Below are 16,766 nucleotides of genomic sequence, written 5' to 3' on the forward strand. Positions count from 1 at the left end.
CTGGGGTCTTGATTTGCATTTCCCTAACAGTTAGCGATATTGTACCTGTTTGTGGTGATTAGCCATTCTTTTAAATCTTCTTGGTGAAATGTCTATTTAAAGCTTTTGCCCTTAAAAAAAATTATCGTCTTCATTTGTTATTTATAGTGTGTCTAATTTACAAATGCTTCCTCACCATCAGTGGCTTCTTTTTCATTTTCTTCGTGGTGACTTTTGAAGTACAGAAGGTTTTAATTTTAAAGTCCAGTTTACAAATTTTTAAAGTGAATATTGGTGTAGTATCTCAGAATTTCTTGCCTAACTGAATTCCACAAAGCTTTTTTTCTCCTCTAGAAGTTTCATCATTTTAGATCTTAGCTCTTTGGTTGATTTTTTAGTTAATTATCATGTGTAATATGAGGTAAGGGTCTAAATTCATCTTTTTTTTTTTTGGCGTGTGAATATCTAGTTATTTTTTTCTTATTTGAAGAAGACAGCTTTTCCCCTCCTCCCCATTGGATTGTCTTGGCACCTTTGTTGAAAATTTCAAAGAACATTTGTGTGAAAGAATGCATAAATTATATTTGGCATTTGGGGTTAAGGCATAAGAAATATACTTGCCATGGACTTTGAAAAATTATGTTTTGTTATAAAAAGAGTATTTTGGAAAGACAGAAATTTTTTTAAAAGGATTTTCTGAGCAGGGCTATGGAAAGAAAACTGGACACACATGTCATGGAGACCTGTTTTTTTAATTTAGCAATTATACAAAACCACAAAAATACTGAAAAAAAATATATGCAACAAAAGAAAACATTTTAGGGTTACTTTTTTGTCAGTTTCAGAAAACAAAGTTACCAATCTATTTTATAACTATAGAATCATTTCTTGGTGCTTTGTGCTTCAAAACATGTTAGGTGGCTAAGATCTGCAAGTACTTAACACCGTGCGACTTCTGACCAGAGTTAAGTGATAGCAGGTTGAGCCCTTTTTTTTTTTTTTTAATTTTTATTTTTATTTTATTTTACTTTACACTACTGTATTGCTTTTGCCATACATTGACATGAATCCACCACGGGTGTACTTGCATTCCCAAACATAAACCCCCCTCCCACATTTGTAGAGCGGGAAGTCTTAACCCGGGAACCTGCTTCAGGCTTTGTTTTCTCTTTGTTTCCACCCTTCTTTGGAACGGTTTGTTTATGTCCCAGTCCAGGGCCTTCCCCAGACAAATATTTTCCCTGACTGACAGTCACAGACGGCCACAGTCCCCCCAGCTCATCTGTAAAGCTTCCTCTGGCTGACAGCCGCCTGCTCTGACAGAGAAGAAAAACCTGGGGCCCTGTTCAATTCCGCTTCAATTACCCGTGCCTTTGTGGAGACTTTGAGTGAGGGAAAGAGTTAAACATCTATTTAAACTTTCCAGTAGCGGAGGTAGACACTTGGCTGAGCACAGCTGATTGGATTTGCAGTTGAAGAGGCCAGGCAGGCACAGGCCACCGGCGGTGAGGGAACCCGCAGGAACAGGGGCAGGGCCTCTGCACCCTTTCAGCCTGCGTCTCTTAACAGAAACGCCACCCGGAGGGGAGAGATGCTGCAGAAGAGGGAAAGGCCGCTACTGAAAGCCCCGCTGGCAGGCCGTCCTGTAGGCCGACTCCTTACCTCTTTTGGCTCCAACAAGCCTGGGGGTTGGCGTCTTGTGTTGGAGTCAGTCTGAACGGCTCTGAAAACTGGGGACCTGAGAGATTTGCGGCAGCTTTCAAAGAGGGTAAAAAGGCTTACAATTAACCCAGTCCCATGAGAAATTAAGTTGTCTTTTTCTCTCTTCTTCATCTTAAACTAGTTTACTTGGGCTGGTTTTCCTTTTGAAAGCCATCGTTCAGGTTCGAGGATCAGCCATGATTATCTCGTCACAGAAAAACTCGAAGAGCTACAGTGTTTACTAGAAAGACGCAATCCTGTAACATCTCGTCACTAAAACTGTAGGAACGCTGGCATGTGACCAGACCCCTGATCTGCAGGCTGGCAACTCTGTCTACATTTGTGCTGGGTGTGTAATCAGTCACTCAGTTGTGTCCGACTCTTTGGACCCCGTGGACTATAGCCCACCAGGCTCCTCTGTCCATGGAATTTTCCAGGCAAGAATACTGGAATGGGTTGCCATTTCCTACTCCAGGGGATCTTCCCGACCCTGGGATCAAACTTGTGTCTGTTGAGTCTCCTTCACTGGCAGGCAGGTACTTTACCACTGTGCCACCTGGGAAACCTATGTACCTTTTAGATGGTTGCTGTTTAATTTTTCTTGAGCTCTTCTGAGCCCATGGTTGATTGGAATGAACTACTGGTTTAAGACAGTAATGGCTACCTGCTTACTGTTAATTAACACGGCATGAGTGTTTTCTATGCTAGGTAAAATAATGTGACCAAGCTCACCTAAGCCCCAAAAAGCAGAGCCTGAGCTGAACTTGGGTTCTTCAACAGCTGCTATTTTCTACCTATTACCAGGAAACGTTAGTTTAGAAATTAGTATGCATATGGGGTTTTTTTCTTAATTGAAGTATAGTTGATGTACGATGTTGTGTTAGTTTCAGGTGTATAGCAAAGTGATTGTCACACACACACACATATATATACTTTTCAGATTCTTTTCCATTATAGATTATTACAAGATATTGAATATGGTTTCCTGTCCCATACAGTAGGCCCTTGTTGTCTGTCTGATTTATGCATAGTATCTGGAGAAGGTAATGGCACCCCACTCCAGTACTCTTGCCTGGAAAATCCCATGGACGGAGGAGCCTGATAGGCTGCAGTCCATGGGGTCGCTAAGAGTCAGACACGACTGAGCGACTTCACTTTCCCTTTCATGCATTGGAGAAGGAAATGGCAACCCGCTCTAGTGTTCTTGCCTGGAAAATCCCAGGGATGGGGGAGCCTGGTGGGAGGCCGTCTATGGGGTCGCACAGAGTCAGACACGACTGAAGCAACTTAGCAGCAGCAGCAGCAGCAGTGTGTATCTGTCAAGCTCAAACTCCTAATTTATCCCACCTCCTACTTTCCCCTTTGGTAGCCATAGATTTGTTTCTGTTTTGGAAATAAGTTCGTTTGCATCTCTTTTCTTAGATTCCACATGTAAGTGATATCCTATGATATTTGTCTTTCTCTGATCTACTTTATTAAGTATAATCATCTCTGGGTTCATCCATGTTGCTACATATGGCATTATTTCATTCTATTTTATGACTAATATTCTGTTATATATTCGTACCACATCTTCTTTGACCATTCATCTATTGATGGGCATTTAGGTTGCTTGACTTGGCTCTTGGAAATAGTAGTGGAGTTTTAAACTATCAGCTGTACAGTTCCTATTTAATGTCTCATGATTCTGACATCTAGAATTTGGGGATAATGCACAAAGATCTTTCTGTGGCAGCTCTGCTTTATGTGCTTTTGCCAAATGAGACATGGAGAATCAAATGTGTTTTCAGTGCTTCGTTGGGAACGTCTCATTAAACAAAAAGGCAGATGGAGAAGGCTAAGACCACAGGCCTCAGGGGACTTTCCATCTGCCACTAGCTCACCCTACGAAAGGATGGATGTGAAACCCATGGACCTCTAGCATGTCGGTATCAGGCAGCTGTAAGGAGTGCTGATTACTGCCCAGGAGTTCTGAACTTCTTGGAATGGGCTACTGGTGACGTTTCTGAGCCATGAGTTTAGAACCCAAGGCAGGTATGGGGAAACCACTGTTAGCCGAAAAGCAAGTCTAGCCAATCAGCCAACATCTGCAGCTGACTCAGCTTTGTAGCTCTCTCGCTGCCAGGGTCCACATAATTCAGGGAAAATACTACATGCTCTAGCAATGTTAGTGAAGCTGACTTCTTAGTATATACTCCCAGACGGTTCCAGGGGCCTAGGAAAATCACCTCTACCGGAACAGTTGTCAGTCGGCTCTTTGAACTGGCGGTGGAGAGGTGGTTGGGCAGTGTTTGGACTTTAGGAGGCCCCACTGCCTGTAGAATCCCAGGTGGCAGTACACTGTCGTAACGTCCCCTTGCATTAGCTCTTTTGGAAATACCTTTTCTGAGGGTTTTATACCTTATCTTTGATCTTTTCTTAGTAACCCTACTTCTAATCCAAGTCAGGACTGGGAAATGATTGTGCGCCTGCACCTTGGAATGCACCTGCTTGCTTTGTGGGCCATCTGCTGAGGAGTACTGTCACATCATGGTGTTCTACCTGATGCTTTTAGGTCAGCCTTAAAGCCCAGAGCTTTGTCCTGATTCTGCTCCCTCTCTGCTAGCAGTGGGCCCCAGACTCTGGCTCCTGTGGTAGCCAACAAGCTGGGTGTTTTCATCAACCCTTTTAATACTCCTTAGTTTCCTGATCAGCAAAACAAAGGGACTGGAATAGATAAAATCTAATGTTTCATTTAAGCCTAACACTCCATGGTTTCACAAATTAAATTTGAGTTGATTTTCTTTCATTCTCTTTTGCTGTTGCCCTTCCTGCTGTCTTGACAGATGGAGACAGAGGAAAAAGAGATAAAAGGAGAAAAGAAAGGTAGAGGAAGAAAGGGCTTTCCCAGGTGACTCAGTTGTGAAGTATCCACCTGCCAATGCAGGAGACTCGGGTTTGATCCTGGGTCAGGAAGATTCCCTGGAGAAGGAAATGGCACCCCACTCCAGTATTCTTGCCTGGAAAATCCCATGGACAGAGGAGCCTGGCGGACTACAGTCCATGGGGTCGCAAAGAGTTGGGCATGACTGAGTACATACGCACAGAGGAAGAAAGATGGGAGGCAACGAAGGAGGAAGAAAAGGTGAAGAGAGAGTGAGGGTTTTTACGGAACCGCTTCTTATGGGAAATTACTTGTACTGCTCTGTCCCAGCAGCATATAGTTATTTCAGGAAGAAACTAACCACGCGTGGAAGCTCTGGCACTAGTCAAGCTGAGTTCTGCTGCCATCTCCTAAGACAGTTCATGTACGTCGTTAGCTCAGGACAGTGACAGAGAGCCTGCACTCTGGAGAGCGGCAGATCCCAACTCTGTAAAGTCAATTCCAGCTCAGCCATCACTGTTTACTAGATGCTGCGCAGGTGGGGCTTCACCTCTGAGTGCTGGTCCTCTCGCCCGAGAGTGAGACTAGGTCTGTCTCGGCAAGGGGTTATTCTGAGGATTAAGTGAGATCTGTATATAGGACAGCTTGATTATGGGCTGTTATCATTCAGACATTATTGATACGGGCCTTGTCAAAGCTTCTGCTTCTGAGGTTTACTTGGGCTGCTATGCTAAGCCAGAGATTGGTCCTCACCATCTTTGTATCATTGTGTGAAGTTTCACGGATGGTGTTATGTGTCTAGGGTTTTACAGGTAGTCCCAGTTTCATGCATTTAACCCGTTCTCCTGCGAAGAGCCAAATGCTCTGTTTCAAAAATAAAGTTGCACTTCAGGACATAATACAGTGTCCAGAGCCAGACTTGGCCTTCTACCATAACAACTAGAAAACTGGACAAAATATATAAAGTAACTGCTTTCAGACACAGAAAGGGCCATGGTCTTTGAAAGAAGGGAAATAAACCAGGCTGGGTCCACTTTTGGCCTGGAGTTACTTTGTAAAATGTGCCCACATGGTGGTCCTACCGAGGCAAGGGCTCCGGGACCCCAGGGAAGGCAGGAGCCTAGAAACTCCAGGAAACACGTGAAATGAAGAGCCGTGGAGCTATGATGACAGCCCACTCAGTGTGTTTGGAATGTGCTAAATCCAAAAGAGGATGAGAAAAGAAAAAAGCCACAAGGAAGCAAATGATAGGATGTGAGATTTAAATCCAGCTAGATCCGTGGAAATGGTCTAGTCTAACCATAACCCTTCCACGCTGTTTCCCTGACTGGAGTCCAAATTGGAGAACAAAGATAATCTCTGATGTTGTTTCCTCTTGGTGTCTCAAAAGCAGCTAGTTCAGTATTTTATACATCAGGGGAATGGACCCTTTTTGAGGGAAGGGGATTGTCTTTTTTGTTTTAGCATGAAATCCTTTCAGCTGCCATTACTGTAAAACTCTCACTGGTAGCATTTTGTGTAAAGAGTCGGAGTATGTCTGTACACTGTGACTGTTTTCTCAGCATTCCAGGGGTGAATGGCCCAGCAGCGATACCCCCAGTGTCCTGTCCATCACCTCTGCGTGACCCTCGTGGGCGCCTGGGCCCTGCTGGGACCAGCATTAGGATGAGTGTCCACAGACATTGAGGCCCCGGTGGGGCTGCTGTGTTGAGTAGACGGTCCTGGGAGAGCAGCGGGGTGATTGTCCCTGCCGTGCAGAGAGGGGAGGGAGCTTCTCACAGCTACATCCCCAGTCCCAGGAGAAGGTATAAGGCCCCAAGAGAACAAAAATCACAACAGTTAAAGGTACTGTCTAACTTTTAAAATTAAATACCTTAGTCATTTAATTAAGAAATTACTAGAGTCAGCTGGCTATAAGTTAAAGTGAATTTGGATTGAAAATCATAGAAACCGTCTCATTGCCCTAGTAAGAAATCATTTCATGTTCATTAAATTTCGCACCCAGATCTGAGAAGCAGCTCCAGCCATGCACGTGTCCCTGGAGGAGCCACAGCAGCAGGCTGTGGGCCTCCGTGCCGCAGAGGGTTGGCAGCAGCAGCCTCACCACCTGGCGTCCGCTGTCAAGGTTCTACTTTTTTGAGCCTCGAAGTCTTTTGCTAACATCTTTGAATTCTAGTGACAATATTCAGGGAAGGCGGGAGGCAGGCACTGTTACAGTACATAGAGGTCAGTACTTGTTAGCAGTTACACGTCAGCTTAGGGGATGGGATGTGGATAAAAGGGTCACCTGGGGACAGACACGGTGGTGGATGAGTGTCCTGAGGAACAAGAGGGAAGAAGGATCCAACTTTGCCGTGTTGAGAAAGAGGCCCGGCTTTAAAATCCTCCGCTCCCAGTTTGAGAGCCGAGTTTAATTTCTTCTGAAACAACTGCCCACTTACAGTAAAAACTCTTCCCCAGCAGGCTTGTTGGCATTCAGAGCTCTCAGCACTCGCGGAGCATGTGTAAGGGAGAAGTGCCTAACACTGAGGTTCTTCCAGAAGGATCCCCCAGTCTCCCAGCCCTCCCTGCCTGTTCAGACTTCAGCACTGGGGTAGACCGTCCCCCCACCTCTTCCTCGTGGGAACATGCTGCATCCAGATTTTAAGTCCCCCTCCTTCCTTATCCCATGGAAATCTCCTGCCTCCGACCACTTGAACTCCGTCACCCATTAATCTCTCCCTGCTCAGCCTGTACTTCACTTCTTCCTGAAACCATGTGTGACTGTAGCGTGAGCCATATTGATCTGCCCTTAGTACATCAGATGTTTATTGAGCAGATGAAGTCCTATCCATTGTGCTGAAGATAAAGAGAAAGCCACACAAGAGCAGGCAACTTCCTTCCCAGAGCCCACGAGCAAACAGCTCCTCAGTGATGTCAGAAGAGCATCCTTTCTTAACACGATGCTGCTGTCTGTTCCTAAGGCCCGTGTCAGGTCTAAGGAGATGCTAGAAGGGCTGCCATTGAACGCCAGAACAAACGAGGAACCAGACGGGGCCAGTACCCGAGAGGTGGAGGGCCCAAAGGATTCCTTGTTTTTTTTCTTATTTCTGTTTTATGGCTGCACCACATAGCATGCAGAATTTTAGTTCCCCAACTAAAACCCACACCCCCTATGGCTGTGGGTCTCAGAACAGGAGTTGATCCGTTGCTAGTAGGTGTACAAACAGGTGCTGATCCGATGGGGCTTATTTGGCCAAGTCTATTATTGATAAAATAACAAAGCATCTATATAATCTTTAGCTCAGGAATTTCACTCTGAGCAATGTATCCTACAGATAGGCTTGAACACATGAGATGTGATGTGTGGAGAAGGTTAGTTATTTCTGCAGTTTTGTAAAAGCAAACTCTTTGCTACAGCCCAAATGTTCACCATTAGGAAACAAGTTACGTGACTTCCCGCATTCCATCCGACGGAATGATGCAACTGGAGGGAGTGGCCGAGTGGCTCTTTGTGACTTGTCTAGAAAGATCCACAGGGTCTTGGGTTATGGGAAAAAGGTCTGATGGAGGCAGTATGGAGGGAAGTCAGAGTTTGTCTTTGCACCTGCCTTTGTGGCGTGTTAGGTGACACGGCGTCTGCGACAGACCCACCTGTGGGCGTCTCTCATCTATAACAGTGCAGGGTGAGCAAGAGGCCACCCTGCCCCCTCTCCGGGTGCCAAGCTCTTGCCACGCTGTGACACTGGTGTCCCTTAGAACTCAGAGTCCCCTGCATCGAGCTGGGTGAAGCAGCCACGTGGATTTCCTAGCACCTGGCCATGAAGTGACACCCACCCCTTCCCCGAAAAGACATAGTAACCAGTAATATAGGTTACATTGAGGGTGATGGTGGTGGGCATGCTACTGGGAAGATGAGGGGCATGAACTAGAAGGCAGCTTTTCACTTTGTACCTCCTTAATACAGTTCTACAATTTCATGCCATTTCGTCCATTCCTAAAATAAAGAGAGAGAGTTGTAATTTGGTGGCCTTAAAAGCGCTAAGGACCCAGGGCTGTGGGAGCAGAAAAGAGGGGCAGCTTCTCGACCTCACTGGGATGGGGAGGAGGGCTGGTCCCTGGAAGTTTACAGTGATGCGTGATGCTCCGTTGAAGTCCTGAAGGTTAAGTGGTTGTTAACCAGGTCAAGTCTGCAGGGGGTGGGTGGCTGTGAGAAAGAGGGGCCGGGGGAGTGGGGCCGGAGAGAGGTGGATGGCAAGAAGGGAGCGGGTGCTGAGAAGTCAGCCTGTGTGAAGGGACTAAGGGCCCGTGGCATGTTGAGTGGCCTGCGCTTGTGTCTGGCTTTGCTGGGCAGGTGGGCGCTGTAGCTCGGTGAGGTGCTGGGGCAGGGCGCAGTGTGCGCTGCGCTGCAGATGATGGAGGCTGGGTCTTATCCGGCATCTCTGCAGTGATGACACGGGAGCAGCATGGCCAGGTCTGGGGCAGCAGCTCACGGGACAGGTTAGAAGGGACACTGGACGGATGACGGGAGCTGAGTGAGTGGCCGGGTGGTGACGTCTCTCTCCTGCAAGGCGAGCGTGGCTTGTAACTGAGGCGGTGCAGTTAGGGATTGTCTTTACGTACATTGGTCAGTTCCTCCAGTCAGACTACAGTTGCTCTGAGGGCCCCTTCATTTTACACTTATCCTGACAGTATCCGGACCTAAAAACTTACTGGTTGATCCTCTTTGTTTTAAATAAATCTTCATTGGGATATGCATGTAAGAAAGTGCTCAAGTCCAAGCTCATGAATTAGCACAGAGTGAGCACTCACGCGTTAACTGGTGGACCCCTTTTCTGTTTCTTCCTTGTGATAAAATTACGGTTGGACCCGGCCTGTCCGCCACACCCTCCCCACTTTGTCCCTGTTATGTTTATTCTGTGATGTACACACATACTCTGATTTCCATACTGCCAGCTTTAATCATTGTTCTTTAAGATGTCTTTGGGAAACATAAACCAGGTGGATTGTTGGGATAATTTGTTTTAAGTTGCTCTCACTTTATTTTAATTGTCAGTTTGCTTGTTTGCTATTAGATGCACATTAAACTGTGATAGATGAAAAAAACTGACCCCAGTCTGGAAGGACTGTTGGCATGGTGTGCATAGCCAGAAATATGTTTTCTCTTCAATAATTTTCGTGTTTGTAAAGGCTTAAAGTAGTCCCACTATTGCAAGGATTTAGATACTTTTCTTGACTCTGTAATTTCACATGGTCCCTCCAGTCCCAGTTTCCTTTCTTCCCTTTTGAATCGAGAGCCGATTGCTCAGAACCTTCTATGAATTTTCCTTTGGCCAGATTCATTACCATTTGAGCTTTTGTCTACTAGACTCTCACTATTCATGGTCCCACATCTCTCCATTATCTAAACGAGTGATCCCTTTAATTAATCTAAGAATATTTTATTGAACATGAATGTGCCAAATTTAAATTGGAGGTGGAATGGTAACTTGGATTTTTAGAAGACCTAACTATTTATAATATTCCTCAACTACATTTTGTTTCTAATTTTATCCTGTAAGTTGTAAGTCAGGAAGGTGAAAGTTCTAGTTTGACAAGGAGATTGAAAGAAAAAAAATATGTTTTAAGATTTTCATGATGTAGATAAATATAATTAACTAAATATTCTTTTTTAATATATTTATTTATTGGGACTTGGAAGAAATGAAAAGGAGAATTATTCATTCGGAAGTTAGCTTAGTCATATTCATCTAGAAGGGGCATGGTACCCTTTGGGAGTTTATTCATGAGTTATCATTTACAACTTCCTTTATTTTCACCTGTAAACAAATGTTGTGTATCCTGAATGTGTCAGAGTCATTTCTGACCTCTGCATTACCCAGAACCTTTGTAATTACTTACTTTAGTCCCATGGCTCTGTGTTTGAATGATTTTTACCTTCCATAGAAGCTTGTGCTTTATGAAAAGCATCTTGTAGACATTGACAACCATGTAAGTGATCCGGTATTGACTTCTAGAAATTCTAGATCCCAATTTGTGACCATCTTAAAGCCACTGCTCAGGAACACCTTTTGAGCCTTGTCCCTGACTCAACTATATGCACCCAATCTTATTTTTCTTTCTTTTTTTAGCATCAGCTTTTTATTTTTTGGGAGGGGCAGGCAGACTCAGGTTTAATTGAGGTATAATTTAAGTAAAACTCACCATCTACAATGGACAGTTCTATCAGTTTTGACAAATGCTTAAAGTTGTATCAATATAGCAACTACAAAAGTCAATGTGTAGAGTAATTCATCGCCTCCCCAGATTTTCTAGGGCCGTTTATAAGTCAGCTCCCACTCCCCACCCTAACCCCTGACAACCACTGATCTGTTTGTTCCTATGGTTTGTCCTTCTCCAGAATGACCCAGAAGTGGACTCATTCAGCATGTGGCCTTTGAACCTGGCTTCTTTCCCTTAGCACAGTGCATTAGAGACTCACTTATGGTGGATGCGTCAGTAGTTCATCCCTTTGTCTTGTTGAGTGGGGTTCCATTGTATCAATATATCACACTTTATTCAGTCAGGAGCTGAAGAACATTTGGATTATACCCAATTTTTTGATATTATATATGCAGCTACTATAAATATCTGTGTTCAGATTTTTGTGTGAACATAAATTTTCATTTCTCTTGGATAAATACCTAGGAGTGGGATCGTTGGGCTGAATGGCAAATGAATCTTTAACTTTAAAGAAATGTTTCCCAATGGAGAGTCCTAGTTTCTCCACATTCTCTCCTAATCAGCAGTGGTGTTGTTTCTCTCTCTTTCTCTTTTTTTCTTGGCTATTCTAAGAAGGATATAGTGATACCTTATTGTGATGTTAATTTGCATTTTTCTAATGACTAATAATGTTGGGCATCTTCTCATGCACTTATTTTACATTTATATATCATCTTTGGTGCAAGTATTCAAATCTTCTCATTTTTAAAAAATAGTGAATTATTTATGTTCTCATTATTGAATTTGAGACTTCATTGTATGCTTTGAATACAAGTTCTCTGTCAGATACTTAATTTACAATTACTTTTCTCCAAATGTGTGGTCTGTCTTTGCTTTCCCTTTGTAAGTAATAATGTTGGGAAATTACTTTTGAGACTTGTGAACATTCTATTCCTTGTTAAAGGTATACCCACTGATTTTGGCACCTGTTGATTTTCTAACTCCATCAGTCCTTCTACGGTTTTTGTGCTAAGGAAGAGCTTCCCCCTTCCCTTCTCCCGCTTCCCTCCATTGTGGAGTCACAGCCCAGGTTCCCCTTGGTATCAGGATCAGTCTTCCCAGCCAACACAGTCATTCTTTCTCTTGACTGTTGATTCAGTGGCATAAGGAGTCCAAAACATTGTGTATTCTTCAAAGCGAATAAAGCTTCTGATTGCCAAAATCTGACATTATCAATCCTCTTAACTCTGCCCTTCTAGTAGTTGTGAAGTGGTATCTCAAAGAGATTTAATTTATATTTGCATGATAACCAGCAGTCATGGGCTTCTCAGGTGGTGCCATTGGTAAATGGTGCCACGTAAATGGTAAATTACGCTTGCCAATACAGGAGCTATAAGAGATGCAGGTTTGATCACTGATTTGGGAAGATCCCCTGGAGGAGGGCATGGCAACCCGCTCCAGGATTCTTTCCTGCAGAATCTCATGGACAGAGGAGCCTGGTGGGCTGCAGTCCACAGTTCAGACGCCACTGAAACCACTTAGGATGCACACACAACAGCATTGAACCCTTTTCATGCTCTTTTTGTCTATTCATATTTTTTCCTTTGTGAAGTGTTCAAATTTCTTTGCCCATTCTTTTATTGGGTTGTTTCCTTTTAAAAATTAATTTGTAAGAGGTGTTTTTTTTTTATGTATGTGTAAACTGAATATAGGCGTTTTTCAGATTTAAGTTTCTTTCTTCTCCCATTTTGATATAAGTTTTCAGTTTTTTCTTAGCACCTTTTTTTTTTTTTTAAGACTTCCTTTTTCCCATAAATTGCTTTGCTGTCTTTGTTGAAAATAAGTTGACCACGTATGAGTTGAGTGTGTTTCTGGATCCTCTGTTGTGTTTCATTGATTTAGTCTTATGCCAGTACCACACTGTTAATTACCTTGGCTGTATAGTGAATGAGTCTTGAATTAGGCCATGTACGTCCTTGAACTTTTTTCTTCTTTCTCAAGATGCTTTGAGTATTCTAGGTTTTTTGCATTTCCATATTCATTTTAGAATCAGCTTGTCAGTTTCATTAAAAAGCCTGTGATTGGGAATTATGATTGGGATTACATTGACCCCATAGATCAATCAGTTTGGGGAGAATTAATATCTGAGCAATACTGAGTCTTCCAATCCATATATCTTTCCATTTATTTAGATCTTCTTTAATATCTTTCAGTGATATTTTGCAGTTTTCCACATAGTGGCCTTCAATAGCTCTTATTTATTTATTCCTAAATATTGACTATTTTTTGATGTTAGCGCAAATGGACTTGTTTCAAAGTTCCATTTTAAAACTGTGTTATGTGAGTATATCTAATGTCATTGATTCTTAGCTAATGACTTTGTATTTTATGAGCTTCCTAAATTCACTTACATATTCTAGTAGCTGTTTTGTCGGAGAAGGCAATGGCACCCCACTCCAGTACTCTTGTCTGGAGAATCCCACGGACGGAGGAGCCTGGTGGGCTGCAGTCCGTGGGGTCGCGAAGAGTCGGACAAGACTGAGCGACTTCACTTTCACTTTTCCTTTTCATGCATTGGAGAAGGAAATGGCAACCCACTCCAGTGTTCTTGCCTGGAGAATCCCAGGGATGGGGTAGCCTGGTGGGCTGCCGTCTATGGGGTCGCACAGAGTCAGACACGACTGAAGCGACTCAGCAGCAGCAGCAGCTATTTTGTAGCTAGGATTTGTTACATAGTTAGCTAGATTGTCTAGGAATAAAAGTAGTTTTAACTTTTCAATTTGGATAACTTTTATTTCATTCTCTTGCTGCACTGGCAAAGACCTCTCATACAGTATTGAATAGAAGGTGTGAGCTTAGGCCTTCTGGCCTTTTCTAATTTGAAATGCTTTGTACTCTATTCATCCTACAGCTCAGAGAGGTCTTGACATTCTGTTCTATCTTTGGTCTCAGTACCACATTTAATTCCTTTATATCATTTACTATACATTAAAATTATTTTATTTGTTTACGACTTTGCTGTCTGCCCCTGACATCAACCAGTAAGTCTCTTACGAGAGGAACTCTGCCTTCACCAACGTATAGCACAGTGACCCTTAGGAGACACAGGAAATGCTTGTCAAATCAGTACACTTTGGTGGAAACTTGGAGCAGTTATGCAGTCTCTCCTCCTTCCCAGTGTTTGAACTCCCTTGATAAAGCCCGAGACAAGTATCATTTCTTTTGTTGTGGGGGGAGGAGGGTGCTGGGTCTTTGTTGCTGCGCGGGCTTTTCTCTAGTTGCGGCAAGTGGGGTCTGCTCTCTAGCTGCGGTGCACAGCCTTCTAGTTGCACTGGCTCTTCCTTGTTGCAAAACATGGGTTTGAGGGTGCATGGGCTTCATAGTTGCAGCCCCCAGGCTCCAGAGCACAGGCTCAGTAGTTGCGGCACATAAGCTTAGTTGTTCCGTGGCACGTGGAGTCTTCCCAGACCAGGGATGGAAGCCATGTCTCCTGCACTGGCGGGAGGATTCGTTACCACTGAGCCGCCAGGGAAGCCCCAAGCATTATTTCTTAGAAAACTCTTCCATGTTTCTCTTTCCTTTTTAAAAAATTTTTTAGGAGGCTAAATTTTAATTTCCTATATAAACCACTTATATTTAATATTTCAAGTTTTTAATTGATATTTTATAAAAGATAATACAATTCTTTCTCCTGACTTTTGCAAAATATTTTGGTGGGACATTGGGATAGTTTGCCTTTCTTGGATGTCACATACACTCGGAAGTTAATCAGTATCCAGACAGTTTGCAGTGGTTCAAATATAGAAACAAGGGTAAACACATTCCACAGTTATCTAGTAAGCAGGTGTTGGGCCACAGTTTCTTATTCTTTGAAATCTGGAGAAATCACACTGATGAAGCAAACCAGCTAGGCAAATTATTTTCTTAATTTTTCCTTTTAGCTTTTGTTCTAATCAGTAGCATTTCTCTTTTTAAAAAATGTAATTTAAGTCTAATGAAGGTAAATTGCTTCTAGCCTGAACACAGTGATCTAGGATTTATCCTAAAGGCAAAATATCAAAATATCTTTCTTCTGGCTGCTCCATTTTAGCAGCTGCTCTGATAGAAAGTAGCACTTAAGTTTACATACAGACAGGAGGGAAATACTGTCCCCCGCATACAATATTAAAATAATTATTTGCAGCTTCCCTGGGGTCTCAGTGGTAAAGAATCTGCCAGCCACTGCAGAAGACAAGGTTCAATCCCTGGTCCAGGAAGATCCCACGTGCCACGGAGCAACTAAGCCCATGTGCCACAGTATTGAGCCCTTGTGCCCCAGAATCTGTGCCCTGCAACAGAAGAAACCACGGCAATGAGAAGCCCTCGCACCACAGCTAGAGAGTAGCCCCTGCTCGCCACAACTAGAGAAATGTCTGTGCAGCAGCAAAGACCCAGTGCAGCCAAAAATAAATGAATAAATAAATAAATCAAAAAAGCTTCTTTGGCTTACCGTACACACTGACGATGGAATTTGCCTTAAAGTAGGTGACAGCATATTAAATTGGTTGTTTATTCATTCAGCTCCTCTCTCCATCCCCTTCCTCCTTTCTTTCCTCTCCTCTCCAATTTACAAATGGGCATTTCAGAAGTCCTCTGGGGATAATGAAGAGAGGAAGCAGACCAACATTCAGTAAGGGTTTAGAGGACCCAGACAACCCTGTCAGCCAACTTAATCGCCTTTTTACTCTGTTTAATGAAACACTTCACCTTATATACTGGTTTTTTTTTTCCAAGTACCCTTGAAACATTCACCTAGAAGGACCAAATTTGGTCCAATTTTGGTCCAAAACCAAATTTCAATAAACTTTACAGTGTTGAAATCCTATTGAATGTGTTCTCTGACCACAACAGAATTAAACAGAAATCGATATCCCCAAAAATACCTTAAAAAAAATCCAAATATCCGAAAATTGCACGTTTCTGAAGGTGCAGTCATTCTGAATGACTCAGGAGTCAAAGGTGACATGACGAGGGAAATGTAAAGTTACTTTGAGAGGAATGAGAACAGAAAGAAGACCTTACTCTTACTTTACCTTACTCTAAACTAATATGTTTAAAATAAACATATTAACATGAGAATCAGTGGAGAACGGCATCTTCAACTCTTCCTATATGGCTGCTTCTTGAACTCCCCGCTTCCTTCATGCGTTAGCCCCGCCAGCCCCGCTGCAGTTGACAAGGTGGCCAAGGAGGGCGGCCGTGCTCCTGCTTGCGGTCTGCACTCAGCCCTCATTACTCTGGCCTTGCCTATGTAACCAAGTAGTTCAGATACTTTTCTTCTAGTTCCAGTGAACAAACATTTACCATTTTCAAAGGTCATGTTCCTGGAACCATGGAGGGGAATCTACGGGGCAGTAACAGACACGCTCAAGTCATATTACTCTTACGTTAACTTGAATGAAAATCATGTCAAAGCTGCTTCCTTCCAGCTCTCTCCTGCCTGGGGAGTTCTGGTCTAACCCTCACCCAACATTTTAACTTTTTGTGAATGTTTCTTCATTTCCCACTCCCCCACCGCAACCCCAACCCGTGACTTCTGTTTCTCCTAGCGATCCTTTAATTGTTTGGACCTTCTCATTGTTTTTGACTTTTTGTAAACTTCCGGAGAAGGCAACGGCAACCCAATCCAGTACTCTTGCCTGGAAAATCCCATGGATGGAGGAGCCTGGTGGGCTGCAGTCCATGGGATCGCGAAGAGTCAGACACAACTGAGTGACTTCACCTTCACTTTTCACTTTCATACATTGGAGAAGGAAATGGCAACCCACTCCAGTGTTCTTGCCTGGAGAATCCCAGGCACGAGGGAGCCTGATGGGCTGCTGTCTGTGGGGTCGCACAGAGTCAGACACAACCGAAGTGACTTAGCAGCAGCAGCATCAGCCTTCCCATATCTCTACCCTTGGTCAGCCTGTCCTGTCCAGCCTCTATCATTCGCTGAGACTTGATTAGGCGTGAGGCACGGACTGGGTTTGGTACAGGATGGGAGCTTGTAAGTCAGATAATT

The 16,766-nt window shown here is 43.6% G+C and overlaps 1 protein-coding gene across 1 annotated transcript in view; it reads left to right on the forward strand.

Annotated features, from left to right (window-relative positions):
- GRK3 (G protein-coupled receptor kinase 3) overlaps nucleotides 1–16,766 on the forward strand; it is a 110,800-nt gene that overhangs the window by 33,296 nt on the left and 60,738 nt on the right. The window lies entirely within an intron of this gene.

Source organism: Budorcas taxicolor, chromosome 17 (assembly GCF_023091745.1).
Source record: "Budorcas taxicolor isolate Tak-1 chromosome 17, Takin1.1, whole genome shotgun sequence".
NCBI classification, from domain to species: domain Eukaryota; kingdom Metazoa; phylum Chordata; class Mammalia; order Artiodactyla; family Bovidae; genus Budorcas; species Budorcas taxicolor.